The sequence below is a fragment of the Quercus lobata genome, chromosome 6 (assembly GCF_001633185.2).
Source record: "Quercus lobata isolate SW786 chromosome 6, ValleyOak3.0 Primary Assembly, whole genome shotgun sequence".
Classification (NCBI taxonomy): Eukaryota; Viridiplantae; Streptophyta; class Magnoliopsida; order Fagales; family Fagaceae; genus Quercus; species Quercus lobata.
The window spans coordinates 2,139,755-2,159,134 of NC_044909.1; the positions used below are offsets into that span (position 1 = coordinate 2,139,755).

Sequence of the window (19,380 nt, forward strand, 5' to 3'; positions counted from 1 at the left end):
AATTTTGCTATTATGCGACCGGCTCTTTCAACAATTATTAAACATTAAAGTATTATTAAAAGCTGTTGAAATATATATGCACATAAATGTAGAAAGTATAAATAATATGCTTATTATTTTTATCCACATGCACCCAACAGTTGATAAAAGTTGTCTTAAGATAAGTTTCAACAGTTTGTAACTGGTGAAAAAAGTTTTTTTTTTTTATATAAAAAAATAAATAAATTTGGATATACTCTTTCAAATGATCAAAATTTAATAACTTGATTTAAAAAATAATCATAAACACAATTGTGCAATTCCAAATTAAACTCCATTCTCATACAAAACTAAAACACTAGTCTAATTTTCAAGTATTCAAATAGTTACAAGTTTTCAAAATTAATGACTAATTAAAAGGAAAAAAAAACTAAAACTAAAACACCAGTCTAATTCACATATTCTTACATCTTAACTTGCATTAATACCTGCATGCTTGCAATAAAAAGGAAATATCCTATAATTAGACAATCTGTCTACAATAAACAAATGATGTCTTGAAAATAATGCTAAAGGAGTATCCTAGAGCTTTTAAATTTAAAGAAATAAATGTTAATGCATATGTATGGTCCCTATATAACAATTATAGAAGTTTAAGCTGGCAAGTTATGCATGTTGTTATTGTTACCAGCCCATCAATATTGCTACTGCTACCAATGCATTTTGAGACAACATCTAAATTTCCTTGGGCCAAAAGAAACTACAAATTCTACTGCTCCACACTCCACAATGATTAACACGATGATGATCATGATGGAGTCAAAAGAGTACTCTATCCACTAAGATCTTAGCGACCCACATATAGGCCAATAGAAATTTTGGGACAGTTTGGTATGGTATTTTAAGCAATAGTTTTCAGTTTTTAAATAATATTATACGTATTTTCACATACTTTTTTACTAACACGTATTTCCAAAAAATACAAACAACGTTACTAGAACAACGTTACCAAACGGACCCTTTGTTTCTAAAGCAAATTTGTACACGATAGTAGGTTTCAATTGTGTTGCTAGATTGAACATCAACTTGAAAAGAACTCTAAATCTTGCTCAAATGCACGTAAGGAGACATTGCTGACTTTCACTCTTCTTATCTTAAAAAAAAAAAAAAAAAAAAAAAAAAAAAAAAAAAAAAAAAAAAAAAAAACCAACTAGAGACGTGTTGAACAATTTTTCCCATATGAGCAGAGAATGCATATAACCATTTTGAATCAAAATGTAATGTAGCAAAAAAATTTACTAGCTGATGTGATATTTCTTTCATGGACTAATCTATTATGATTCTATTTTCATAACCTAATTGAGAATACTAACAGATCAAACACCAATAATACATGCTTTTTTTTATAGAAATTTCCAACTGAATTTAAGGATGATTCATTAATTGACCAATCTATTTACAATCCTAATATCATCATCAGATTCAATAGAAAATGAATAGATTTATGAAGGCTAAATGATTAACAAAACTAACCCGATTGGTAAAGTTAGGAAGAATTATCAGATTAAGCAAGCTCAAATCAAGGCCTTTTTTTGAGTACTTGTGCTAGCAAATTCTCAACCTGACTAACTTGTGCCTTCAAGAGTTGTACATTAGCATCACTCTCCTTGTGGTTTTTCTCAAATTCTTTCAATTTCCTTAGAAGGTTAGCATCATTCTCCTTGCGTCTTTCCTTATATTCTTTCAATTGCCTTTGAAGATCAAGAATAGTAAATGAAGAGTAACCCCATAATTCTGTAGGACTAACACCATATCCATAACCACTATGATGTTCAGGTCCAAATAACTCTAAAAACATTTCATTATTGGACATTTGCAAAGACCCTTCAATCACTTCACTATTAAGTCTCTTAAATGTCATCTGCATTAAAATAGCACATACACCATATTTGCTAAAAGCCCATAAGAAATAAATTTGCTAAAGGCGCATAAAAATAAATCCTAATTAACAGCAAGTTTTATAAGTATTTTGTAGGAATTTTCATACCAATACTTCTTGTGTAGTTTCATTTACAACTTGTCCATTAGATCTCACATGTGTGATCTCAAATAATTAGTGGCAAGTGCATGCTTGCAGGTGGCCCAAAGTATTGACAGTTTTTTAGAGTCCTAGTAATATAAAATTGACAAGTTCCCTTAAAATACATAAAATTTTACAACAAAAAGCTTGTGGAGTTCAGTTGTGGTTGTTGTTAGTATTGCTGAACAGGGATGGACCGCGATGGTTGGGGAGAGTAAGTGAGTTTCTTATTTCCTTTTAGCCTTTAGGTTTGACTTAGTTTTAGTTTAAATTGTTTAATGACTTGTGAATCTGCGAGGCATTGAGGATTTTTTTTTTTTTTTTTTAAATATTTGTTGAATTAAAAACGTAATCGTGTTGGTGTTGGAGTAGTGATAATCTTAGGATCTGTTTGGATACCGCTTATTTGCTGAAAACTGAAAACTTATTATTGAAAATATTGTAACAAAATACTATTTAAATTATGAATAGTGCCGTGTGGGACCCAGGAATGCATGGTTATGCACGTTTTTCACATTTTTGGCTAGGTCGTGAACAGTGCCGTGAGACCTAGCCAAAAACGCAAACGCAAAATAATTTGCACGCAAACACACACTAAGTTTGAGATGAGATTGATCTTGTACTGCGCTTTTCTATTGGCATTTGATTTGGGCCCTGTTAGTGGTTTTATTATAATTTTTTTTTCCAAATTTTCATTCAAGTTTTTTTTTTTTTTTGGGGTTTTTTCCATGATTTTATAAACCAATATGGTGAAAGAACTGGAAAAGAAACTGGTTACTAGTTTTTTGGTCGGACCAAGATCTGACCAATGGTCAAACCGGTGACGTCATAAAAAAATATAATTAATAAAATTTTAAATTATATAAATAAAAATATAATAAGTTTATTACTAATAATATGATAGTAAAATGTAAAAACATAATATTTGGTGACACTTTTCATGTAAATTTAATCATTTCCTTAGAATGGACAATCACATGTTTAATTATAATCATAAAAATAAAAAGTTTATTTTATATATATATATAATGAATTAATTGATGTTATATAGAAATTAAGTAAATTGTTAAGTTTATTCACTAAATTAAATAAAACTACTATTTTTTTTTTCTAATCAAAATTATCGGAAAAAGAAAAAAGAAAAGTAGTTGTACAATGAAAAAAGCTAAATTTACGTGACTTTGACCAATTAGTTGTATAATTGTAGGGACACGATTTTTAACGACCCAAGGATGACGTTGGGCTCGTATATAATGGGCCCGAACAATATGATTTGTAGAGAGTGGGCTTGAAAGGCATGACCTTGGACGCAGGGTAATGGTCTGGTCCTGGTTTTATGAGAGCACATACAAAGGTAGGTTTGGCCTGAATAGCTGAGTTTTACATCAATATAGCTTGAAGGATTTGACTCCTCAGACTTATTCCGAGGAGCATCTCATTCTCACCATTCTTCTCTTTCTTTTTTTAGGATCCCCCCCTCTCTTTTTTAGCTCTCCTTCCCTTTTATACTAGTATTCACTTCCCGTTCTCCATCTACGTGTCAGCTTTTCCTCGTTTAGGGGTAATTACTCGTCCTATCAATCCATACGTCAGAGTGGTTGGGAAAAGCTGGATAGCATGGTATGGAGTATGGGCTTGTCAGGCGCTGGGCTCTACATTATGGTGTTGGCAGCTTTCTCGTTTGTACTGCTCTTGTACTGAGTTTGTCCTTTTCTTCAGGCGCTTTGTGAGGTGTTGAGTGTGAGATCGTCCTCGGCCACATTCTTGGGCCATTAAGGGGTTTTCATCATACGTCCTCGGCAGTAGGGCTCCTCGGCTTGGTACTTGGGCCTTTAATGTGAAGTGGGCTGGGATTTCGAATTTCAGGCCTCACAATAGCCCCTCAAAATCCTGCTTCCCGACTTTTTAGTTGGGAAGGAGGGTTTTGGTGATGTTGGGCCCGCCTCGCGGTTTGCTCAAGTTTCGCACCTTATTGCTGTTTGTGTTCTTCCATTTGCATGGGAGATGTGCCGAATTAAGAGGCATTACTTTATCCTCCACCTGCGCAGTGTCCTTTGATGTTTCGGTATTCGAGGCGCGCCTTCACGAGGACCTTTAAATCTTGTGGTGGCGGATAATGTTGGAAATTGTGCCAGAGCTGCCTTGTCCGCAGCGTTTCTTGGGAATCTGCTCAAATTAAATGACACCACCTTACCCTTTATATAGGCAGGATAGGTGGTTATTCTCCTGGCATATAAACCCTTCTGCTCTCTTCAAAATCATAACCCCTTATCCATAGCCAGTTTCCACAGCCGGTGTTGTTTTCCCTTAGTGCAATATGTTTGAGGCTTGGGTGGAGGTGGAGGAACTTCACCCGCCACAGAGGCACCGGACCCTTCCAAGACTTAAGGTGGTGTGGTCTAGGCAGGGGAGGCACAGATTTAAGGTAACCTTCCGCCTTGATAAGGGGGAAATGGTATTTCTCCCTCTTTCAGTCAAAATCCGAAGCAGGTACTGGTCGCACCAAATCCTTGGTGCGTCAGGAGTAAGGTTTTCCGCCATCAGCGCCGTCTGCTATATCGCAGGCGTGGTTCCGTGGAGGCCCATCAACTTCCGGCTGCCTGCACCTTTTCTTCAACGGTGCTGGCCTCAAGTTGGGTTCCCTGCACCTTTTCTTCAGCTGCGCTAGCCCAAAGTCAGGCTCCCGGCGCCTTTTCTTCAACAGTGCAGGCCCCGAGTTGGGCTCTTTGGCTGCCTGAGTTATAGGCATGTAAAAGTATTGAGGAATGGCTTCCTTAGACGAAATTTTGAAGCGGCAGCACGTGTCTTCTCTGCACTTCCTCTTCGGCTTTTTCTTTATTCCCTTGTATCTTTTCTTTTCGCTTTTTGTAGTTAGCTTCAGTGTGAGCTTATTTAAGCTCTTTCGTTGTATACTGTACTGTTTCTTTGTCTTAATAAAAAGATGAATTTATTTACTTGTTTTAAGTATTTTTTCTTTCTGCAACAACTATTTTGTGAATGGGTGTGCTCCATGTGTGTTTTTCTTTAATGATACTTAGAGTAGGAAACCTTGAAACATAATCCGACTAATTCTAATTTACCGACATTACCAGACATAATAATGATAATTCCCAGTAAATTAAACTCATGAAACTAACCGAGATAATAGCTGAATACTCTGTAATGCGTGCAAGGAGACCGTCTGAGAACGATAAACTCTAAATAATTCATCCGAGGGGGTAGCCGAGCAGTGAGGGACTCTAACTGCGTTTTGACAACGTATGGCACTATATTGCAGTTGCACCAATTCCCCTGGTACTGAGAATCCGAGGATAGGCTGGGGAATCCATGCAGCTTTGGGATTAGCCCACTTATCAATGGGGGACTCTTTCGCGGGGTAGATTCTAAGGGCCATATAACGTCCAGGTTGTGTCCAAACCCCGTATTGTCCCTTCTAAGTAGTTGGTTTCCCCATAGGCTTGAGTTCGAGGACCATGCAAGGCCTTGGTTCTGTCCAAAACTTGTAGTTTTGCCTTTAAGTAGTTGGTTTCCCCATAGGCTTGAGTCCGAGGACCATGCAAGGCCTTGGTTCTGTCCAAAACTTGTATTTTTGCCTTTAAGTAGTTGGTTTCCCCATAGGCTTGAGTCCGAGGACCATGCAAGGCCTTGGTTCTGTCCAAAACTTGTAGTTTTGCCTTTAAGTAGTTGGTTTCCCCATAGGCTTGAGTTCGAGGACCATGCAAGGCCTTGGTTCTGTCCAAAACTTGTAGTTTTGCCTTTAAGTAGTTGGTTTCCCCATAGGCTTGAGTCCGAGGACCATGCAAGGCCTTGGTTCTGTCCAAAACTTGTAATTTTTTCTTTGAGTAGTTGGTTTCCCCATAGGCTTGAGTCCGAGGACCATGCAAGGCCTTGGTTCTGTCCAAAACTTGTAGTTTTTTCTTTAAGTAGTTGGTTTCCCCATAGGCTTGAGTCCGAGGACCATGCAAGGCCTTGGTTCTGTCCAAAACTTGTAGTTTTGCCTTTAAGTAGTTGGTTTCCCCATAGGCTTGAGTCCGAGGACCATGCAAGGCCTTGGTTCTGTCCAAAACTTGTAGTTTTGCCTTTAAGTAGTTGGTTTCCCCATAGGCTTGAGTCCGAGGACCATGCAAGGCCTTGGTTCTGTCCAAAACTTGTAGTTTTGCCTTTAAGTAGTTGGTTTCCCCATAGGCTTGAGTCCGAGGACCATGCAAGGCCTTGGTTCTGTCCAAAACTTGTAGTTTTGCCTTTAAGTAGTTGGTTTCCCCATAGGCTTGAGTCCGAGGACCATGCAAGGCCTTGGTTCTGTCCAAAACTTGTAGTTTTGCCTTTAAGTAGTTGGTTTCCCCATAGGCTTGAGTCCGAGGACCATGCAAGGCCTTGGTTCTGTCCAAAACTTGTAGTTTTGCCTTTAAGTAGTTGGTTTCCCCATAGGCTTGAGTCCGAGGACCATGCAAGGCCTTGGTTCTGTCCAAAACTTGTAGTTTTTTCTTTGAGTAGTTGGTTTCCCCATAGGCTTGAGTCCGAGGACCATGCAAGGCCTTGGTTCTGTCCAAAACTTGTAGTTTTGCTTTAAGTAGTTGGTTTCCCCATAGGCTTGAGTCCGAGGACCATGCAAGGCCTTGGTTCTGTCCAAAACTTGTAGTTTTGCCTTTAAGTAGTTGGTTTCCCCATAGGCTTGAGTCCGAGGACCATGCAAGGCCTTGGTTCTGTCCAAAACTTATAGTTTTTTCTTGAGTACTTGGTTTCCCCATAGGCTTGAGTCCGAGGACCATGCAAGGCCTTGGTTCTGTCCAAAACTTGTAATTTTTAGTAGTTGGTTTCCCCATAGGCTTGAGTCCGAGGACCATGCAAGGCCTTGGTTCTGTCCAAAACTTGTAGTTTTTTCTTTAAGTAGTTGGTTTCCCCATAGGCTTGAGTCCGAGGACCATGCAAGGCCTTGGTTCTGTCCAAAACTTGTAGTTTTGCCTTTAAGTAGTTGGTTTCCCCATAGGTTTGAGTCCGAGGACCATGCAAGGCCTTGGTTCTGTCCAAAACTTATAGTTTTTTCTTTGAGTACTTGGTTTCCCCATAGGCTTGAGTCCAAGGACCATGCAAGGCCTTGGTTCTGTCCAAAACTTGTAGTTTTGCCTTTAAGTAGTTGGTTTCCCCATAGGCTTGAGTCCGAGGACCATGCAAGGCCTTGGTTCTGTCCAAAACTTGTAGTTTTGCCTTTAAGTAGTTGGTTTCCCCATAGGCTTGAGTCCGAGGACCATGCAAGGCCTTGGTTCTGTCCAAAACTTGTAGTTTTTTCTTTGGGTACTTGGTTTCCCCATAGGCTTGAGTCTGAGGACCATGCAAGGCCTTAGTTCTGTCCAAAACTTGTAGTTTTTTCTTTGGGTACTTGGTTTCCCCATAGGCTTGAGTCCGAGGACCATGCAAGGCCTTGGTTCTGTCCAAAATTTGTAGTTTTTCTTTGTATTTATTTATTTTTCGAAGGTTAGCCCCTAGACCAGGGCGAGGAGAGTTAGCTTGAGGCCGGAAGCCCCTAGGGCTGCCTGTGCCATTGGCACTGCAAGGCGTAGCCCCTAGCTGAAGTTTATGTCGAAGCAGCAACTGCATGTCGCTGGAGATGGAGGAAACTTCGCGAACTTCTGCCTGATAGAGGCTTGACTCCACCGCCATCTGCGCCAACGCGCAAGCCTCCCCACAGACGGCGCCAATTATAGGGACACGATTTTTAACGACCCAAGGATGACGTTGGGCTCGTATGTAATGGGCCCGAACAATATGATTTGTAGAGAGTGGGCTTGAAAGGCATGACCTTGGACGCAGGGCAATGGTCTGGTCCTGGTTTTATGAGAGCACATACAAAGGTAGGTTTGGCCTGAATAGCTGAGCTTTACATCAATATAGCTTGAAGGATTTGACTCCTCGGACTTATTCCGAGGAGCATCTCATTCTCACCATTCTTCTCTTTCTTTTTTTAGGATCCCCCCCCCCCTCTCTTTTTTAGCTCTCCTTCCCTTTTATACTAGTATTCACTTCCTGTTCTCCATCTACGTGTCAGTTTTTCCTCGTTTAAGGGTAATTACGCGTCCTATCAATCCATACGTCAGAGTGGTTGGGAAAAGCTGGATAGCATGGTATGGAGTATGGGCTTGTCAGGCGCTGGGCACCACATTATGGTGTTGGCAGCTTTCTCGTTTGTACTGCTCTTGTACTGAGTTTGTCCTTTTCTTCAGGCGCTTTGTGAGGTGTTGAGCGTGAGATCTTCCTCGGCTACATTCTTGGGCCATTAAGGGGTTTTCATCATACGTCCTCGACAGTAGGGCTCCTCGGCTTGGTACTTGGGCCTTTAATGTGAAGTGGGCTGGGATTTCGAATTTCAAGCCCCACAATAATATATATTATAATATTTTTGAGGAAAAATAGTCATACAATGACAGTGTGTCAGGTAAAGCAAAAACTAAAAGTAAAGCCATAGTATAGGTTTAAAAGAATATAAAATTGTGTGGTTCTTTTTGCTTGAATGACCTTAATATATTGTTAAGTTGCTCAAATTATGGCCCGATATTTAATTTTATTGGACTCCTACTCAGATTAATTATAGTACTAGTAAAAAAGAAATTTCATCTATAGTACTATGCATTTCAAAGTTTCAAAGTGATTTATTAAATCAAAATTTTTTAATAAGAATTGATTGCATATCTGCAAAACATGTTTTACAAAAAGATATTCAAAACATTGCATCAAAACAAATTTTTGTACGATGGCAAGCCATTCTTTCAGTTTTTGATTTTGATATAGAGTTCATAAAAGGAACCCAAAATAGTATCCCTGATTTCCTTACCCAGGAATTCTTACAGAATCCAAACCAGAATGTTTGGGAAGAAGCAAATCCTGTAGCTTCAACCCACAAAAGCACCTAAACAATATCCCTTTAGCCAACCCAGTCGAGCAAAGAACCCTGGCCAGTTAGTCCCAGTATCCCTAGTATCCCAGGTCAATCGTTTTGCTACTACTAGTTCCATTCCTAAGCCTAATTATGAAAGACCATCCCTTGCCCAACCCAGTTACAGTTCTGCCTTAGCATCCCTAACACCTAGGGCAATAACCCTATACTCAATTGATGATCCCTTTGGCCCTTTTCAGTCCCAAAGGACATCCTAGTACCATCCTAGAATAGAAATGTCTCCTTATGTTAAGAATCCCATTCCTCGGTTTTATCTTCTATATAGAACCCCATCTAGCTCATATAAAAGATCCCCTGGCACTTGCGATGGAAGTCTTGCCTCCAAATTGGCATTTCCTTCCAAAGGATCTGTCAAAGTCCATTAAGTTCTATAAGAGTATCGTCACCTAGGAAAAGTCTGCTCGAATAGAAAACACCCAGTCAAAAAGGGACCCCTCAGTAATCCTTTATCACAAGTTCATCATCACCAGATTCATTAGTTGTGAGGATTGGGGACAACATCCCTCCCTTCTCAGATCTCTCCAGACAAATGAAGGCTTAACAATCCAGTATAGTTATTATGACTACATGGATGCCTTTGAAAATGTTTTATTTTATTAGAACAAGAACTTTGATCATTCATGGTTCATGATGTTTGACAAGAATTTCAATAACCAAATAACTATGTGGTTCTTCAAGTGGTGGGAAATGTTTGGACCAGTACCCTAGATCTTTCTAGAAGCCCTCCAAGACGCCCTTAGGTATTTTTCTTCAAGGTTTCTAAGCAACCAGCATAATTCCCAGTTCTCGGCAATCTTGCATATGACCGCAAAGTACAAGATCCATTAGATTAGCATGTGGTCTTATTCTATTAGCAACAACATTTTAACCAGAGATTTCTCAGTTAAATGGTGGGATAGCCTTAAGATTGATCCAATCATCAGTCAATTAAATAAGGATTTCCCTCCTCAGGTTCACAGGCCCATTTCCCAAAAGACAAGATCTCAGTCAAGCTTAGAATCTATCTCAGTCGCTGGAAAATCTAGCAAGGAGATAAAAGATGTTGCCAACCAATTACTCCCCTAGGCTTTGCAGTTAGAGAAAGAAAAAAAAAGTTTATCCTACCTCTTCAGAAGCATCTACTAGCCATTACCCTTTTAACCCCTTCCAGGATTCCCAGGACCCTTACGAAGGTCACAATTGAGACATTCACTAGTACCTTCTGATTAGCACTAGTCACTATTCAGAACAACTCCAGCCGACACAAGAAGACAAAACATGACCCGACACGTCACTATTTGTAACACCCCAACCTAATTGCCTAATTAATTATGGGTTTATATGCATGTTGTGGGGTCCAATAATTTAAGGGCCAGGCCCAGTTGCTCTTGGAAAATCCGAAGGCCCAAGCCGAGGAGAGCTGTGGCCCAAGCTCTACAATACAGAGCACAAAACAGTTTTGGGAGGCAGCCGAGGACAGTTCAATTCTCGGCAGATCTAGAATCCCACCAGAATAAAGGGGTAAAACTGGTATAGGAACGAATTTGTAAGGAGATCCAAAATATCTTGGGGGAAGTTACCCTTACTACCCTTCCAGATAAGACTCTGCACCTGACAGAGCCGTACCCTGCAGCCTTATCAACCATCCCCAACAATTCTGGGATTAGACTGATGGGACAAATATCAGTCTTGTAAAGATTGACCCTACACGTGGACGAAGGACAGTTAACGCAGACGAGTATAAAAGAAGAAAGTAAGTAAATCGAAAGGGGACTCTCGATCCCACCTCCAAAAAAGGGAGACGATCTGGGTGAGAACATCTTAACAACACCTGAGATTACAGAAAAAACCCATCGTCGGGTAACCGGGGTAAGACCCCAATGGTCCTCGGATCAAGTCCGAGGAGGCCCATCCCATAGGATGCGACGCCGTAGGGCTTAAATGTTCAAACCCAAATCCTTTTTCTACATGAATTCCTCTAAAACCAAGACCGGGCATCGCCCTGTGACCAACGGCTAGCTTTTCAAGCCCACTCTCTACAAATCATATTGTGAGAGATCTTTCATGCGCGAGCCCAACATCCTTATTGGGCCGCCAGAGAATTGTGTCCTTACAATTGGCGTCGTCTGTGGGAAAGCTTGCGCGTTGGCGCAGGTGGCGGTGGAGTCAGCTCTTTAGCAAGCAGAAATTCCTGGGGCTTCCTCCAACTCCGGCAACGTACAGTTGTTGCTCCAGCATAAGCTTCTGCTAGGGGCTACGCCTTACAGTGCCAAGGGCGCGGGCATCTCTAGGGGCTTCCGGCCTCAAGCCAACTTTCCCCGCCCTGGTATAGGGGCTTATGGTCGAAAAGTAAACCGAATAAAAGAAATTTTACAAGTTTTGGACAGAACCAAGGCCTTGCACGGTCCTCGGACTCAAGCCTATGGGGAAACCAAGTACATAAAAGAAATTTCACAAGTTTTGGACAGAACCAAGGCCTTGCACGGTCCTCGGACTCAAGCCTATGGGGAAACCAAGTACATAAAAGAAATTTCACAAGTTTTGGACAGAACCAAGGCCTTGCATGGTCCTCGGACTCAAGCCTATGGGGAAACCAAGTACATAAAAGAAATTTCACAAGTTTTGGGCAGAACCAAGGCCTTGCATGGTCCTCGGACTCAAGCCTATGGGGAAACCAAGTACATACAAAGAACCATTTGACAATGTTTTGGACAGAACCAAGGCCTTGCATGGTCCTCAGACTCAAGCCTATGGGGAAACCAAGTACATAAAAGAAATTTCACAAGTTTTGGACAGAACCAAGGCCTTGCATGGTCCTCGGACTCAAGCCTATGGGGAAACCAAGTACATAAAAGAAATTTCACAAGTTTTGGACAGAACCAAGGCCTTGCATGGTCCTCGGACTCAAGCCTATGGGGAAACCAAGTACATAAAAGAAATTTACAAGTTTTGGACAGAACCAAGGCCTTGCATGGTCCTCGGACTCAAGCCTATGGGGAAACCAAGTACATAAAAGAAATTTCACAAGTTTTGGACAGAACCAAGGCCTTGCATGGTCCTCGGACTCAAGCCTATGGGGAAACCAAGTACATAAAAGAAATTTCACAAGTTTTGGACAGAACTAAGGCCTTGCATGGTCCTCGGACTCAAGCCTATGGGGAAACCAAGTACATAAAAGAAATTTCACAAGTTTTGGACAGAACCAAGGCCTTGCATGGTCCTCGGACTCAAGCCTATGGGGAAACCAAGTACATAAAAGAAATTTCACAAGTTTTGGACAGAACCAAGGCCTTGCATGGTCCTCGGACTCAAGCCTATGGGGAAACCAAGTACATAAAAGAAATTTCACAAGTTTTGGACAGAACCAAGGCCTTGCATGGTCCTCGGACTCAAGCCTATGGGGAAACCAAGTACATAAAAGAAATTTCACAAGTTTTGGACAGAACCAAGGCCTTGCATGGTCCTCGGACTCAAGCCTATGGGGAAACCAAGTACATAAAAGAAAAAATCACAAGTTTTGGACAGAACCAAGGCCTTGCATGGTCCTCGGACTCAAGCCTATGGGGAAACCAAGTACATAAAAGAAATTTACAAGTTTTGGACAGAACCAAGGCCTTGCATGGTCCTCGGACTCAAGCCTATGGGGAAACCAAGTACAAAAAAAAACTTTACAAGTTTTGGACAGAACCAAGGCCTTGCATGGTCCTCGGACTCAAGCCTATGGGGAAACCAAGTACAAAAAATAAACCTTACAAGTTTTGGACAGAACCAAGGCCTTGCATGGTCCTCGGACTCAAGCCTATGGGGAAACCAAGTACAAAAAATAAACCTTACAAGTTTTGGACAGAACCAAGGCCTTGTATGGTCCTCGGACCCAAGCCAATGGGAGAAACCAACTACTTGGATAAGAAGAGGTTTGAATTCCGTAAGATGGGCTACTTGATAAAAAAAATGTCAGGTTACTCCGTCCACGGCTTAAACACCATAAAAGGTTAAGGCCAACAAAGGTGTAAGGACGGTGGTCGGACGCCCCAATATTCAGTAGCCTAAGAGGGCTGTTCATTTGGCGGGTGATATGTCTTCAGATGGTTATTTCTCACACGGCATCAAGCCTTCGGTTCTCTCCTCGGCTAGCATGGGTAAGTATTACTTTTCACTGGTCGGCCTTATTGTGCCAAGCACTTCTATTAAAGTTATGGAGTTATGGCAACATCTTTTTATTATTAAGTATCTTGGTCTTAGTCGTCATTGATTTAGATGCGATATTATTGAGCCGAGCAGCACTTGCAAATTTATAAAAACAAAGAGACAGAATATGCGAAATGAAATGACAACAATTTTTTATTAATACGAAAAATCATTACAACGTACAAAGAGGGGCTCAAACAAGCCTATACAAAATGTGAACTGCCTAAGCAACAATAACATCCGTAGTACAGATATGTAAACAGTCAGGCGTCTTTTAAACTCGTCTTCAAAAGTCTCTCCAATCTCTGCCTCAATGCTGCTCATGTTATGATAAGAACCTTCTTTGGAAAAAGATGAAAGAGAAGGAAATAGTAAGGAAGAAATCAATGAAGAAGATGGAGGAGATGAATGAGGAAGATGGAGGACATGAGTAAAGGAGGAGGAGAAGAAGAGAGAAGAGATGAAAAGAAAGAAAGGGAGCAAAAGAGGGAGAAGAGAAAGCACCAGAATGGATCTGGTGCTGGGAAGACTAGGAAAGGAAGGCGGAGAGGGCCACCAGTGAACGAAGAAAGGAAGAAGCAGAGACACTTAGTCCCTGCCTCGGTCCTGCCTCCTAACACGCTGGGGCCATACTAGGTGAGCTCATAAGAGAGCGGTTGGTTATGATGATGGGAGTTCTCGACTCAATCACGCCGAAAGTTGGACGTGATGAGTCCCTGTTTCGGATTTTGGCTGAAGGGAAGGTGAGACGAATCTTAAGTCTCCGCCAGCCTTGCCCTGACCGAGCCATTTCGAGCTTTATTAGAACACGGTGCTTTGAGGAGGGGTATGGTTCCTTCATCACTCGTTATGGTAAACGCATTCTGATTGGGTGTATGACAATGGGGTTAAGTGAACGCTAAGGGAGGCTAGGGGTTTCAGATCTCAGAAGGATAAGAGGGAGTCTGCACGAAAGTGATGGCCTCCTGCTTGCCTTCTTATAGGAAAGGCAAAACGAAGGGAATTAAATTCATTCAGGTTTCCAAAAGGAATCTGAAGAATAAAGGTGTGTCCGTTCCACTTCCCCACCTCATCAGATGAGTCGCCGAACGCAAATTAGCCTCGTAAAGGGAAGTCATTAAAGGCGCATCTTGGACAGCCAAACGGCAGGAGTAGATTACGAACGAATTAAAGGGAATACCTGGTAAACTGGCGAGTTTCCTGGATAGGTGGAAAACCGCCCACATTAAATGCAGGGCTGAATTAAATAAAGCCATACTGAAGGCCCGGGTTTACCAAAACCCTCCTTTCCAACCAAGAAGTCGGGTAGCAGGGTTTTGAGGGGCTATTGTGGGGCCCAATAATTTAAGGGCCAGGCCCAGTTGCTCTTGGAAAATCCGAAGGCCCAAGCCGAGGAGAGCTGTGGCCCAAGCTCTACAATACAGAGCACAAAACAGTTTTGGGAGGCAGCCGAGGACAGTTCAGTCCTCGGCAGATCCAGAATCCCACCGGAATAAAGGGGTAAAACTGGTATAGGAACGAATTTGTAAGGAGATCCAAAATATCTTGGGGGAAGTTACCCTTACTACCCTTCCAGATAAGACTCTGCACCTGACAGAGCCGTACCCTGCAGCCTTATCAACCATCCCCACCAATTCTGGGATTAGACTGATGGGACAAATATCAGTCTTGTAAAGATTGACCCTACACGTGGATGAAGGACAGTTAACGCAGACGAGTATAAAAGAAGAAAGTAAGTAAATCGAAAGGGGACTCTCGATCCCACCTCCAAAAAAGGGAGACGATCTGAGTGAGAACATCTTAACAACACCTGAGATTACAGAAAAAACCCATCGTCGGGTAACCGGGGTAAGACCCCAATGGTCCTCGGATCAAGTCCGAGGAGGCCCATCCCATAGGATGCGACACCGTAGGGCTTAAATGTTCAAGCCCAAATCCTTTTTCTACACGAATTCCTCTAAAACCAAGACCGGGTATCGCCCCGTGACCAACGGCTAGCTTTTCAAGCCCACTCTCTATAAATCATATTGTGAGGGATCTTTCATGCACGAGCCCAACATCCTTATTGGGCCGCCAGAGAATTGTGTCCTTACACATGTCATTATCTTAATTACTTTTAGTGCATGAAGTTTTGATATTGTGATATTATAGAACATATATGCTCTTTTAATGTGATGGATATAACTTTATAAAGGTAAGAATATATATATATATATATATATATATATGTATATGCAAAGTGATATTATTTTTGTAGAAAAGGGTGAGTGTGAATGTAAGAAATTATTTTTGTAGGAAAGTGTGAGTGTGAATGCAAGAAAGTTGAAAAGTGGGTGTGATTTTTCTTTCCCTAGCCATACACGTATCCACCCCAATTTTCCACATCTCTTATCTTCTTTTATGCCCCAAAAGTCTTCTCACATTTCTTATTTTCTTAGCTGCATCTGAAGTCTAGCAGCTGCTTTTCTTCTTTCTCTAAAGAAGAAATTAAAGGGTTAACACTAAAATTTCAGCTTCCAAGTTTGTGGATAAGTAATCAAACCTTCATTTGTTTATTTCTACTTCTTTAACCTCTATCCTGATTTTATAGGCTGAATTATGATTCTGTTTTAGTGATTTGAAGGTTTGATCATATTATGGTTTATTGAATTTTTAATAACATATTTTAGTATTTTTATTATAGGTATAAAAATACCCAAATGAAATTAAGGCTTATTGCTATTTGTTGATAATTTTGTAAGAATATGTACTGAAGCTGTCTCTGTGACAGATTTGATGTTTACAACAAGAAAAATATGTATTAAATCATATTCTGTGAATTAGGATGCTAGGAGTAGTTTTTGTGAATTCTAAGACACACATGGTTGTTATGGAAGTGGTCTCACAGAATTTGGATGAACATAAAAATAATGGTTTAATTTTTAAGTTGCAAGAAATTCTGTCAGGACAGATTTGAGTATGCTGTCTTGTGTGATTTTTAGTAAATCATGGGTTTACTCTCTGACTCTGAAATTTTTATGGTTTATACTGGACATATAGGGGAGTAGTTATGTAAAATTTCATGACAATTGGATGTGTGTGGACAACCCGTTTGTATTTTACAAATGGAGCATATGCTGCTGAAATGAGCAGTGAACAACATATGCTACACCTGACTTTGTGGATTTAATTCTCAAGTTAGGGTAAATATTTTGAGCTATAATTTAATATACTCATCCTTTAGTATGTTTGAAGCATATATAAATTTTATGAATTGGTTTCTCTATGGTTTGGGTGCAAAATGTGTTTGATGATTGTATCATATGCTTTGGGGAACTTTATGTGATGAGAATTAAGATTTTCTTGAGTTTGAGAGTTAGGTTGTGATTGAGGTATAATTTTATATATTAGGAAGAGTTTGTCCGTAATAAGTTTTGTTTTTTCATTTAGGTGGTGAGAACGAGAACACGGACACTTGAGCTCCTTGTGTACAATCTCTCGCGCCTTCTGTTTTCAGGTAAGGGCGTTGTGATATGTGCTTTTGATAAGTATAAAGATTATTTCGAAAAGTATTATGCATTAAAGCTTTTGATTAGAGATATTACATATATGCATGATTTAAGTAAAATATGTGTTCGTGAATTGTTCAATCTTATATACATAATAATTTTAGCATATTAATATTATTATTTGTATCACGAACATAATATTTAAGAATAAAGTAGATATGCTACTGTTGTGAAACATTTATGTAAAAGCAAAGTTATCTGCAAAATACAGTTTTCAGTTATTCCATTGTTATGATCTGAACTCATTCAGTAGGGGTTATAATACTGGCATTTCCATGGAGATTTTGATTGGCTATTAAAAGTGGGACTGACTTTGCTGTACCCGCCCTTTGTTGGTAACAGCCAACTTATGGAAGATGTCAACCTACCCCCATGGTTGAAAGTATGTATTATGATATGATTCCGGAATTACCTGGCATTGTGGGGAATGTTGGATGCCTGGCACTCTGTGCTGGAAGCCTCCCAAAGTAGTGACAGACTTACAATTGGATTAACTAAAATGTATTATAAATGAGGTATAAAGCTATTTGAAAATTATAAGAAAAGTATGATGATAAGAAAGGTATATTAAATGTGTTATAAGTCGGATGAGAAGTTATGATAAAGTATTTGATAGTCTGTTCAGAGATAAAATTACCGAATTATATTTCTTTATTATATGAAAGGAAAATGAAGTATTCTCATCTAAAAGCTCTTAAGTTATTTTTAAGAACAATATGAACAGTATGAAGGCTATTTTATCAAATCTGGCATATCCATAAACTATTTGATTTACATGCATTCTTATTAAAGGCCCATGGAGCTTTAAAACCTTACTGGGCTTTGTAGCTCACCCTATTATACTTCAGTGCACAGGTTCTTCCTAGAAGCAGCGAGAGTATTAGAGGTGGCAAGGATTCTGTGTTTTCTCGTTTGTTAGAAAGTAGAGTTTTTGTTGTATAGTAGTTTAGCTCTTTTGTTGTATAGGAGGAATCAATTGTACTTGATCGTTTGAGCACAGATGTAATTCGGTACCTTAGTTTGTTTTGAACCCCAGTTGTATGTCTTTGGGGTTAGGTTTGTAATAAGAGTTTTGCTAAACGTTTAGCTATGTAATATTTACACGTATACCTTAAGTTTCAACCAGGTGGTAATTTTCCAAGTTCAAAGAAAATCAAATTTCAAGGTTTCCATCATTTTTGTATATTATGGCTTTTATGTAATAAATTAAGCAGGAAGTCAAGAAACAATTCTTGATAAGTACCTTCGGTTTAGGTTGGTTCGTGTTAGTATTGAGGTAAACTTGATATTAACATGCCGGTCATGCTCTAAACTCTGAAGTACAGGTTTGGGTTGTGACACTATTCATGAACAATTCTGTAGCTGCTTTTCCAGGATTCTTGTTTGCTTTCGATGAAAGAAAAGTATTCACATTCAATAAAAGCAATTCACCTTTCAGAATTCATGACAATCGTCAAAGAATCCAAAGCTCCCTCTAGCCTATTTAAGGAAACTCAAGATCCATTCCGAGGCAAGCTTGGTTTTGAAGATTACTCAGAAAACTTCCTCTTACAGAATCCCTTAGTAATCCTGTATTGGGAACATACCTCATCTTGTAATCATATGGCTTCTTTCAATCTTTTTCAATCACGTAACCATATGGCCTCAGTCGGCCTCTTCGTATATTTGTAACTTACTATATATATATATATATATATATATGGTTTTTTGGTAATTTTAGTTTTAATTAGGCCAGGTTTGGGTTCGAGTTCGGGGTGGGTTTTACTGAAACCCAGACCTGACCCGGACCTACTTTGGGTTTTATTTTAAAAATCCAAACCAACCCTATTGTTTCGCAGATCGGGTGATACTCGTCCCATTAAGGTTGGGTCGGGTACTTTTTGCCGTCCCTACTCAACCTTGGCCTTCCAATTCTTAAAAGTCTAAAATACATCATATTTATTTTTCAAAAAATAAACCTATACTTTTCTACTTGAGTCATTAATGAAAGTGATGTAATACCTTGAACTTCCAAAGATGCAACCAGAGAAGGCCCCCACAAATCAGTGTGTACTAACTCCAATTCTCCAGTCTTTTGTGTCTTGCTAGTTTTCAAGAAGCTCACCATTTTCTGTTTTTCTAAGATACAGCTTTCACACATGTCAAAATTAATAGACTTCAGTTATGGTGTCTTCATCCCTTTCTCACTCATGTGACCAAGTCTGCGATGCCATAGATTTGCATCAGTACCTACTTCAGCAACTGCAATTGTGTCTCTTGGACTTGTGGTCATATACAAAGTACCAGTTTTCTTTCCATGAGCCAATACCATGGCTCCCTTTGTAACCTTCTAGGTACCACTAACAAATAGTGTTGCATGTCCTTCATCATCAAGTTGTCCTACAGAAATCAGATTCCTATTTAAGTTAGAAATATGTCAAACCTTCTGCTGTAACCAAACAGACCCATTGGGCAGTAGAATTCGGACGTCTCCCATACCCACAACATCCAAGGCTTCTCCATTAGCCAAATACACCATATCAAAATCACCTTCAACATAGTTCTGCATGATTTTTTTTTTTTTTTTTTTTTGGTGTGGAGTGGTATGGAACGAAACTCCTAAGTCCAAAACCCAATCATCAAGTGGACTATCTATTACAAGAAGTAGTGCATCCTAT

At 39.9% G+C, this 19,380-nt stretch overlaps 1 long non-coding RNA gene across 1 annotated transcript; it reads left to right on the forward strand.

The window, feature by feature from the left end:
* The first annotated feature begins 16,598 nt into the window (after positions 1 to 16,598).
* LOC115994038 lies at positions 16,599 to 17,859 on the forward strand. The gene is made up of 2 exons (XR_004093112.1): positions 16,599 to 16,671; positions 17,572 to 17,859. It is a non-coding gene; the product is annotated as an uncharacterized LOC115994038 (long non-coding RNA).
* The last annotated feature ends 1,521 nt before the right edge of the window (positions 17,860 to 19,380 follow it).